The following is a 9,645-nucleotide window of genomic DNA, read 5'->3' on the forward strand; positions in this document are numbered from 1 at the left end:
TAAGGGTTTGTAAATTGTGTGTTATAAACTAAGGTTGTATTCATATGTGAAATAGTTTCTGATGTAATCCCCCGTAATTTTATACATTTTATTAATATATTTTAACGTATAGTTAATTATATTTAAATAGAATTTACGAATTTTAGAAATAAATATTTAAGTTACGAATATTTATTTTTATACGTTTTAAATATTTCAACGATTTATGAAACTAAAATAATTTTAGAATTTTATGTTGAAAAAAATTTGAATTACGAAAACACGTGAATTTAGAAAATAATCCTTTTGGATTCAAACACTAAAATTCATTCCTAATTTTAGACCAACTTGGTAAGCCCAAAATAAATAAGCCCATAATTTCCCACCCTTGTTTTGTTTCACGTGAAACTCAACTCCTCCTTGCTTCAATTTCACGTGAAACCAAAAACACCAAAACCCTCAAACCTTGCTTCCTCATTCACGTGAACTTGTTGCTCGTCTCCTTGGTTGTTTCAGCGCCGCCGGACCACCGTAGCTGCGCCACCAGTCCTCCTCCGCGTCGGTACTCCTCCTCCTCCTTCTTCCCTCTCGTTTTTCTGTTTCTTTCTTTTCTAAAATAACCTTTTAATATAAAACGTAGAGAATTATCAAGGCATTATCGCCCGTGTGAAAACGTAACGGCTTATTCAGAATTTTGCAGCGGAAAACATAAAACTAACTTTAGGTTTATAAATAATCGATTATTTATAAACCTAAAGTTAGTTTTATGTTTTCCGCTGCAAAATTCTGAATAAGCCGTTACGTTTTCACACGGGCGATAATGCCTTGATAATTCTCTACGTTTTATATTAAAAGGTTATTTTAGAAAAGAAAGAATTGTCGGGGTGTTACAAAGTGGTATCAGAGCTTATGGTTTTAATTCAATAATTTTTAGGCGCCTAAACTTGCTATTTTCCTAAAACGAATTTCCTAGAATTGAGCTTCTACTTATTACATCATTCAAAAATGCGTAATTTTTTTTGGGGGACCAAATTCATTTTATTTTGTTTAAAAAGTATATTAATATTTCTTATTTAAGTTTGAAATTAATTTATTTATTCGAAACTTTACGTTTATGTGAATTAAGTACGTTCTTCTTTTCGAATTTAAATTAAAGATATTCAAAAAAAAAAAAAACAAGACATTATTCTATTTATTCGTTATTATATATTCGTTTAATAAAAAATTTCTTTCTTATTAATCATTCTTGTTTTATTTTAAGCGTTTCAATGTTTACTTATTTTGATTTATTACGAGAGATGGGTAGTATAAGAAGGGCATATAAGATAGAATTAAATGTTCATTAGTAGCTAGTTAATGCTAGCATAAGAAATTAATTGTTATGTACGTGCATGTGTTTATTGTTTAAATGTTGTAATTATATGTGCATAATAAAAATTGTTTGCTTCCACCAAACTTATTGTGTTATCGACTTTTGATTATGATTTGGTTGGGAAGTCATTAGTGAGACCTGAAATTGTTTATTTCAGAAATAAAATATTTCTTTCTAAGTATACCAACATAGGATCTCTCGAGAAAGATCGATATAGAGACCACTGATATTTTTGTGAAGAAAGTGGTGTTTAGATGTGAATATCTTGCTAGGATTCAAGAGCAACCCAATTGTACTAAGTGATCATGAGAATGAAATGGATTATGAGTCTGGCATTAATAGTTGCACCAGCTTTGAACGCACTATGCGTCATATATTAAGAACAGGAGACCCTGATAGGGATGATGAAGCCATTCGTAAGTTTGACCGTGTTAGAGGGCATACTAGATTTGATATTTATAATGTAGTGATACTGAGCCAGAATAGGATGACCTCAGTCTCAAAGGCTACGAAGATCCACAAGGCAGAGAAAACTAGCTTAATATTTTAATACCGAGGATGATGATGAATTTAAATACGAGCCCTTTACTCTAGAAAGCTATAAGGAATCAAAGAACAAGATTGATAATGTTTCTCTCTAAGATTGTTTCATTATTTATTTATGTTGGGAATAATGTGGAACAAGTCGCCAACGGTAGTTTAAATTTATTGCATAGCGCTTTTATTTTATTTTGGGACAAGTACGTTATTATGGTTTAGAAATTGTTATTAATATTGTTTTGAGGAATAAAATTTTCTTTAGGAAATACAAGTTTCTTTTGAGGAATTAAAGTTAAATATTTAATTATCCAAGTGGTCAATGATTTAGTTTGGGCACGCGAAGAGGAATAATTTCTTTTATTATTATTATTTGTGATGATTGAATTTGATTTGTTTCCCTCGATCGGATGTCCTTTATGTGAATGTCGTTCGCAAATGATAGAGGAGAATTATTTTGCAATGATTGTTGCACCTTCGTAAATGATTTTATGTGAATATTGTTTATTGAGGCGATCTCTATGGTCAAATCAAATATTGCTTGATATAGAATGACATGTAAGTGAGATTTAGAACCTAAGATAGAGTATATTAATTTCAGGCCGTGTTATAGAATGACCAACAATAATGACTTAGTTGTTGCTATTCGCCTCTTGGCGGAAAAGCTGATCCAAGAGAGAACTGACCATCCCGATCCTGCCGGGGACATGTTTGAGAGAATAGCCAAAGCTAAGTCACCATACTTTAAGGGGCAAACTGATCTTACTTTTTAGAGAACTAGGTTAGAGAGTTTGAGAAATTGTTTGGGGCTGTGAACTGTCCTGAGAATATGAGAGTGGGTCAAGTTGTCATGTATTTGAAAGATGAAGCTGATTTATGGTGGAGAGAGAATAAAGTTAGGCTTAGCGCTGCTGAGAGATTCAATTAGGATTCAATTGTTACTGCCTTAAGGGAAAGTTTTACCCTGCTTTTTATGAGAAAGCAAAAAGTTTAGGAATTCATAAACCTTAGTATGGGGAGCATGACCATCGATGAATACTATAGCAGATTTATAGCATGACCACCTTAGGATTAGGTGGGGAAACCTTTACATCTTTGGATATTGTGTATGGGGAAGCTGCTCATATTTATGGTTTGCAGTCTAGAAGGGACAAGAAAAATATTGTTGTTGGGGAGAAAAGAAAAGAGTTTAATGTTGGAGAAAACCAAGGGAATCAAGAGAAATATGAATGAAAATGGGAATGGGAATGAAAACTTTCAAGGAAGGAACAAACAGGGTCACAACAATAGGATACAATCTGAGAGAGTGTATCACTGTAAGATGTGCAATAACAACCATCCTGGTAAGAATTGTAAGGGAGAATTAATAAACTGTAACTATTGTCAGAAAAAGGGGCATAGGAAGTATGAGTGCTTTACTAAGCAGAAAAAGGAACAAAATGGTGATGAGAGTGGTAAACAGGTGAAGTCGGGATTTAACCAGTCAAGAAATTAGAGTTCGAAGCCTATAGGGTCGCAAGACAGCCAAGGAAACCTCCATAAGTCTGCTAATTAGAATAACAACCATAACAAGGCCCCGGGTAAACTGTTTGTGATAAGTCGAAATGAAGCTGAACGACCTGTTGACTTAGTTTCTGTTACTTTTCTATTAACTCCGTGGTAGTTAGAAAGTTATTTGATTCAGGGAAAGCTTATTCTTTTGTTTCGTCATCTCTTATTAAGAGTCTGAAGTTAGTAGATTTTGAGGTGATTGATCTACCCGTAAGTATTCCTACCGTTGTAACCATAAGGTGTACCAAATTGTTTAAGAACTTGCCTTGTGAACCATTTTTCGGTTGTGTGAGCTAGATGTGAGTTAAGAAGTCGGAATGAAGATCGAGGATGTTCCAATTGTGAATGAATTCATGGATGTGTTTCCTAGTGAGATTGCAGGTATGCCACTTGCTAAGAGCCGTTGAGTCCCCTATAAACTTAGTTCCTAGAATGACGCATATATCTAGAGCACCATATAGAATGACAACTCCTGAAATGAGTGAATTGAAGACATAGTTTCAAGAATGGTTCGATGAGGAATATATTGGGCCTAGTGCATCACCGTGGGGAGTTCCTGTGTTGTTTGTTAAGGAGAAAAATAAGAGTATGGAATTATGCATCGATTTTAGGGAGCTAAACATCATCAGGAACAAGTATCCTTTGCCTAGGATAGATGACATATTGGATCAATTGAATTGGGCGAGTGTGTTCTCGAAGACTGACTTGTTTTTGAAGTATCACCAATTGAGGATAGCTGATAAAGATATACCTAAGACCTCATTAGGACTCGTTATTGTCATTATGGGTTTAGAGTAACGTCTTTTGGGTTAACCAATGCACCTGCACTAATTATGGATTTGATGAATGAGATTTTCTACGAATTCCGAATTAAGTTTGTTATTATGTTATTGATGATATCCTGATTTATTCAAAGAACGAGAAAGAGCATGACAAACACTTGAGGATTATTTGGAGACGCTTAGAAAGATTTTTTTTTTTTATGTGAATGAAGTATACGAATCTTGAAGTCATCTGTGTATAAGTGACACCGACAGAAAAGTGAAGGACTAAATTGATTGAGAACTATGTTACGTAAGGGAATAAACCTAAGAGACGATTTGAGTGGTCCAGGATCGTTAGAAATCATTGTTGTCTTGAAAAGATGAAAAGAAATATATGAATTGGTGAAGAGCTAGGAGTTGTGCCAAAAGTTATACACCCATGAAAGGCATAATGAGGTTTGGTAAAAAGGAAAAGTTGACCAGAAGGAGTCTCTGTAGATCCTACTAAGATTCAAGATGTGAGTGAGTGACCTATTCCAAGAACGTGTCCGATACCTAAAGTTTCCTAGGCCTAGATGACCATTATAGGAGGTTGTGAAAGACTTTTCGAAGAGAGCAAAACCATTGACCAACTTGTTGAAAGAGGAATCGAAATTCGAGTGGAGTGAGAAATGTGAGAAAGCTTTCTAGATTTTAAAAGAGCGTTTGACCTCCGCACCTGTTGTCGCGTCAATTGAAACTTTATGAAACCAATTACCCTATCCATGACCTAAAGCTAGCTGCTAGTGCGTTTGTTTTGAATGATTTGGAGACATTATCTTTATGGGGCAACATTTGAGATCCTTACCGACCATAAAAGTCTGAAATTTTGGCAAAAAGGTCTAGTGAATCTTGGGAACGACATTGAAATGAGTATTTCTTTCCATCTTGCAACCGATAGACAGACTGAGATTACTACAAAATATATGTTGAGATTCTTATTATTGACTTTAAGGGTAATTGGGAAGACCAACTAGAGTGATTGAATTTCTTGCAACAATAGTTACTCTGCGAGCTTTAAGATGGAACCTGTTGAGGCATTGTGTGGAAAGAAGTGTAGAAATCCCACTTGCTACGATTTTAGTGGAAATATAGCTTTGGGGGCATGATTCGTTGAAGTAGAAATATCCAAAGTCATTCTCTGGGATGAGTTACGAGGGCGTAACTCTTTTTCTTTAAGGGGGGTAGAATGCGATAGAAATTCGCGCTTTTACCTATTTTTATGGTGTTTTTATGCATTTTTATGCTTATTTTTAGCAACTTATTCATGCTGATGCAAAGTACATAGATTCTCCGCACAAGAAAATGTGTTCGTGAATATTACAAGTAACTTTAAGTTGGCAAAAGAGTGCACATTAGTGGCACAAGTACTTCTCCAGTAAGAATAAGTTGAAAACTTTTGAGAAATGGGTGAATTTTCGTGTCAAGTTTCTGGACGAAACTTCTTTTAAGAGGGGTAGATTGTAATCCCCCGTAATTTTATACATTTTATTAATATATTTTAACGTATAGTTAATTATATTTAAATAGAATTTACGAATTTTAGAAATAAATATTTAAGTTACGAATATTTATTTTTATACGTTTTAAATATTTCAACGATTTATGAAACTAAAATAATTTTAGAATTTTATGTTGAAAAAAATTTGAATTACGAAAACACGTGAATTTAGAAAATAATCCTTTTGGATTCAAACACTAAAATTCATTCCTAATTCTAGACCAACTTGGTAAGCCCAAAATAAATAAGCCCATAATTCCCCACCCTTGTTTTGTTTCACGTGAAACTCAACTCCTCCTTGCTTCAATTTCACGTGAAACCAAAAACACCAAAACCCTCAAACCTTGCTTCCTCATTCACGTGAACTTGTTGCTCGTCTCCTTGGTTGTTTCAGCGCCGCCGGACCACCGTAGCTGCGCCACCAGTCCTCCTCCGCGTCGGTACTCCTCCTCCTCCTTCTTCCCTCTCGTTTTTCTGTTTCTTTCTTTTCGTTCCTCTGTTCATTTTCTCTCCAATTGAAATTGTTGGTTTTGTTTGCTCACACAGCCGCCGCCGCGCAACCACCGGCGAGTACACCTGACCGCCGTCGACCGTGCCTGCGGTCGTGCCCAGCCGCCGGCAACCCTTGCTTCTCGCACTCCCCTATTCGTTGCTTCTTGCTTTCTGCCTCACAAGCAAAACAGTCCCTGCACAACCACCGCGGCCACCAACACTGTCGCCCATTCCCGCGACCACCTGCCTTGTCGCCGCCGTCCCTCCTCCGGCCAGCACCCTTACTCCTCCTCTTTTTGGTTATTTCTTTAACCCTAAAACTATTTAATGCTTTAATTTTGTTTTAGTAGTTTAATTAATGTTTTCATATTCTAAATTTATGGTTTTAATTATCTAAATATAGAATTCAAATTTATATATTTGCATAGTGAGTTTATTAAATTTCAGATTTATTAATTTGGATTGAAATAAGAATTTTAATTATTAAAACATGAATTTTTAAGATTTTAATAGTTTTAAAATCATGATAGAATGGTTATGAATAATTAAAATTATTATTTTTATGTTCTAAGCATGATAATTTGGTTTTGGGAAAGCTTTAAACGATTTGATATTGCTGAAAATTTAAAGTATGACGTTTGCGAAGAGTTTTCAACGAATTTCAATCATTGATTCAATAATTATGATGCTAGGAAATCAAATGTTCAAGTTTTAATGTTAGGGAATGTCCTAAATATGTTTATGATGTATTTAGAATGCTTTGTTATTGTTGTGAGTGATTAGAAGTTGATTGGGAATATTTGTTGGTTGTTTTAGGCGGAGAATTCTTTGTAGGCGACTTTTGAAAGTGTTAAAGTGACCTATTATTTGTTTACACAAGGTACGTACATACCTGTATGCTTGGAATGCGTGCTATTTGATGAAACCATGTTGAAATTGTTGATGAACTTGGTTATGTTGATATTATGGTTGAACTTGGTGATGTTGATATTATTGACGAACTTGGTTATGTTGAAATTGCATGTTTAATACTGTTGGACGGACATATTGAACTTATATTGCATTATGAGAATTGTAACATGTTAGTATGGATGATTGATACAAACATGTTCGTTGGGAACACTAGATTATTCTATATGTTGGTTTGGATCGATTGATTATTGTTCCCTTTCTATCTTTTCACTACTTTATGAGGGCGGAGGACCTTGTTTAGTAAGTTGAAACTTTATGCCCATATACAGGGTTGCTCATTAGACCTGTCAAACGGGTCGATCGGGTCGGGTTGTAAAAATTTACTTTCGGGTTCGGGTTGAATCGGGTCGGTCAATTTCGGGTTCGGGTTTACAAATGCTTGTTCAAGACCCAGAACTTTCGGGTTCGGGTCGACCCAACGGGTTGAGAGATTTTAAAACGCGCATTATATTTTCATTAATTTAGGTGAAAAATATACAAAATATTGGCACAAGTTAACAAATTTTCCTACGAAAGTTTATATTTTGTCAAATTCAATCATAAAATGGCGTATAATTCAAATTAAAATCATATTACACAGAACAATAGTAAAAACAACGTGTCTCTTATGCTTAAATTTTCTCATAATCTCATTTATTACTATAAATACAATGATTTTCAATCGGTCGGGTCTAAAACGGGTTCGGTCGGGTTTTGACCCATTCCTTTTCGGGTTGTTCGGGTTCGGATAAAATCGGGTTACGGGTCACAAAATCTTGTTCAGGACCCAGTAATTTCGGGTCGGGTTCGGGTCGGTTTTCGGGTCGGGTCGATTTTTGACAGCTCTATTGCTCATGGTTAAAGGAAAGGTTGGATAAATTGGAATGAGTCTTGATTTATGCTTTTATGATCACTTACTTAATTCCAAGATAAAAACAGTTGTGAACAAATGTGAATTGTATGTCTTATGTGATGGTTGAGTCATAACGGAATCTCAATTTGTAAATCATGTAAAGTGAAACTGGGTAGCAATAGCTTTAGACTGTGCACGTCTAAAGTGACGGACAAACAGGAGTTGGGGTTCATGGTGGTAGCCCATGGCCTTTTCTGGGACCGGATTGATCACCGTGTTCTATTTTTATTAAAACGTTCCTCGATATCGCAGGTCACTGAGGTTACGGAGTCGCGCCCGTACCTCGTCTTCCTTAGTGAAGACTTCTGGATGGACAACTCGGTCCATTGTCTATTTCAACTAAAATAATATTATTGCTAAAAGTCTAGCCTAGTCTAGTCTGGTCAAGTATGGTCGTCAAACTATCATGTTTTGTCTGCCTTTATTTGTGTTCATTAGTATCATGTTAGGATCGTTCGTTTAATAGAATCATGTTAGGATTATTATTGATTTAGTATGTAGTACTCAGCTTTGCTGATTACGTGCTTTTGCTTGTGCATGTTGATCATGGCTATGCCTTATTGATCCTGTGATGACCCAATCTTTGGTGAGCAGTCCCTAAGGATCAATAAGCATTGTCCATCTGCAGGTTTGAAGATGTTGCATCATTGGGATCGGGAATAGAGAGCTTGTATTTTAGTTTTGATTTGCTAAGTTGACTTGGGTTTGTTTAATTGGACTTTAAACTTGTCGTACTATTTATATTTCCTTATTTTCGTTGGTTGATTTTTGGGACTAAACCTGTAATCGATTATTTATAAACCTAAAGTTAGTTTTATGTTTTCCGCTGCAAAATTCTGAATAAGCCGTTACGTTTTCACACGGGCGATAATGCCTTGATAATTCTCTACGTTTTATATTAAAAGGTTATTTTAGAAAAGAAAGAATTGTCGGGGTGTTACAAAGAATTGTCGGGGTGTTACATCTGAATTGTTTGTAAGTTTGAATGTGAATTAAAGGTTTATATTTATTTTAAAGATTATTCATTCAAGGTTATATAAGGTTATTTTGTGAGCCCATAACCCACAGGTCCAGGATCGAGTTTAAGAATTAAGGTTAATTATTCCGCTGCGTGTTAAAGGTTAATGGTGATCATTAAGGGTTAAGTGTTCTTTATTAACAGCTCGAAAGAGCGGGCTGTTACACAAGGGGGCAAGTCATGTAAATATTCGTGGTTTGCGAATTCTGTGTTGCTTGCTTTGTTTTTGGAAAAATGTGTTTGTTTTGCAGGTTGGGCACATACCTCGAGTTCGACTTTGGTGACGCCTCCAGCCTGTTAAAGGGGAACCTGCAAGAAATGTATGCTGTAGAGAAAATGTAGATCTGTATTCCATTATGTATGTAGTGTACATTGTAGTGTACCAGGCGTTTTTGTAATGGCCTAAATTGTGTTTTGTAGTTTGTAAGATTTGTAATATGTAATGTATACAAGCATTTTTGAATAAAAGAACATTGTTTCCTTTCACTTCGTTTTTCTGAACATGCATGCACAATTTCGACTTTTGGT

At 35.3% G+C, this 9,645-nt stretch overlaps 1 long non-coding RNA gene across 1 annotated transcript; it reads left to right on the top strand.

Annotated features, from left to right (window-relative positions):
- The first annotated feature begins 5,679 nt into the window (after positions 1-5,679).
- LOC130459976 (uncharacterized) lies at positions 5,680-9,362 on the top strand. The gene is made up of 4 exons (XR_008919748.1): positions 5,680-6,183; positions 6,290-6,534; positions 7,052-7,115; positions 8,694-9,362. It is a non-coding gene; the product is annotated as an uncharacterized lncRNA (long non-coding RNA).
- Positions 9,363-9,645: the final 283 nt, after the last annotated feature.

This window comes from Spinacia oleracea, chromosome 4 (assembly GCF_020520425.1).
Source record: "Spinacia oleracea cultivar Varoflay chromosome 4, BTI_SOV_V1, whole genome shotgun sequence".
Lineage (NCBI taxonomy): Eukaryota > Viridiplantae > Streptophyta > Magnoliopsida > Caryophyllales > Amaranthaceae > Spinacia > Spinacia oleracea.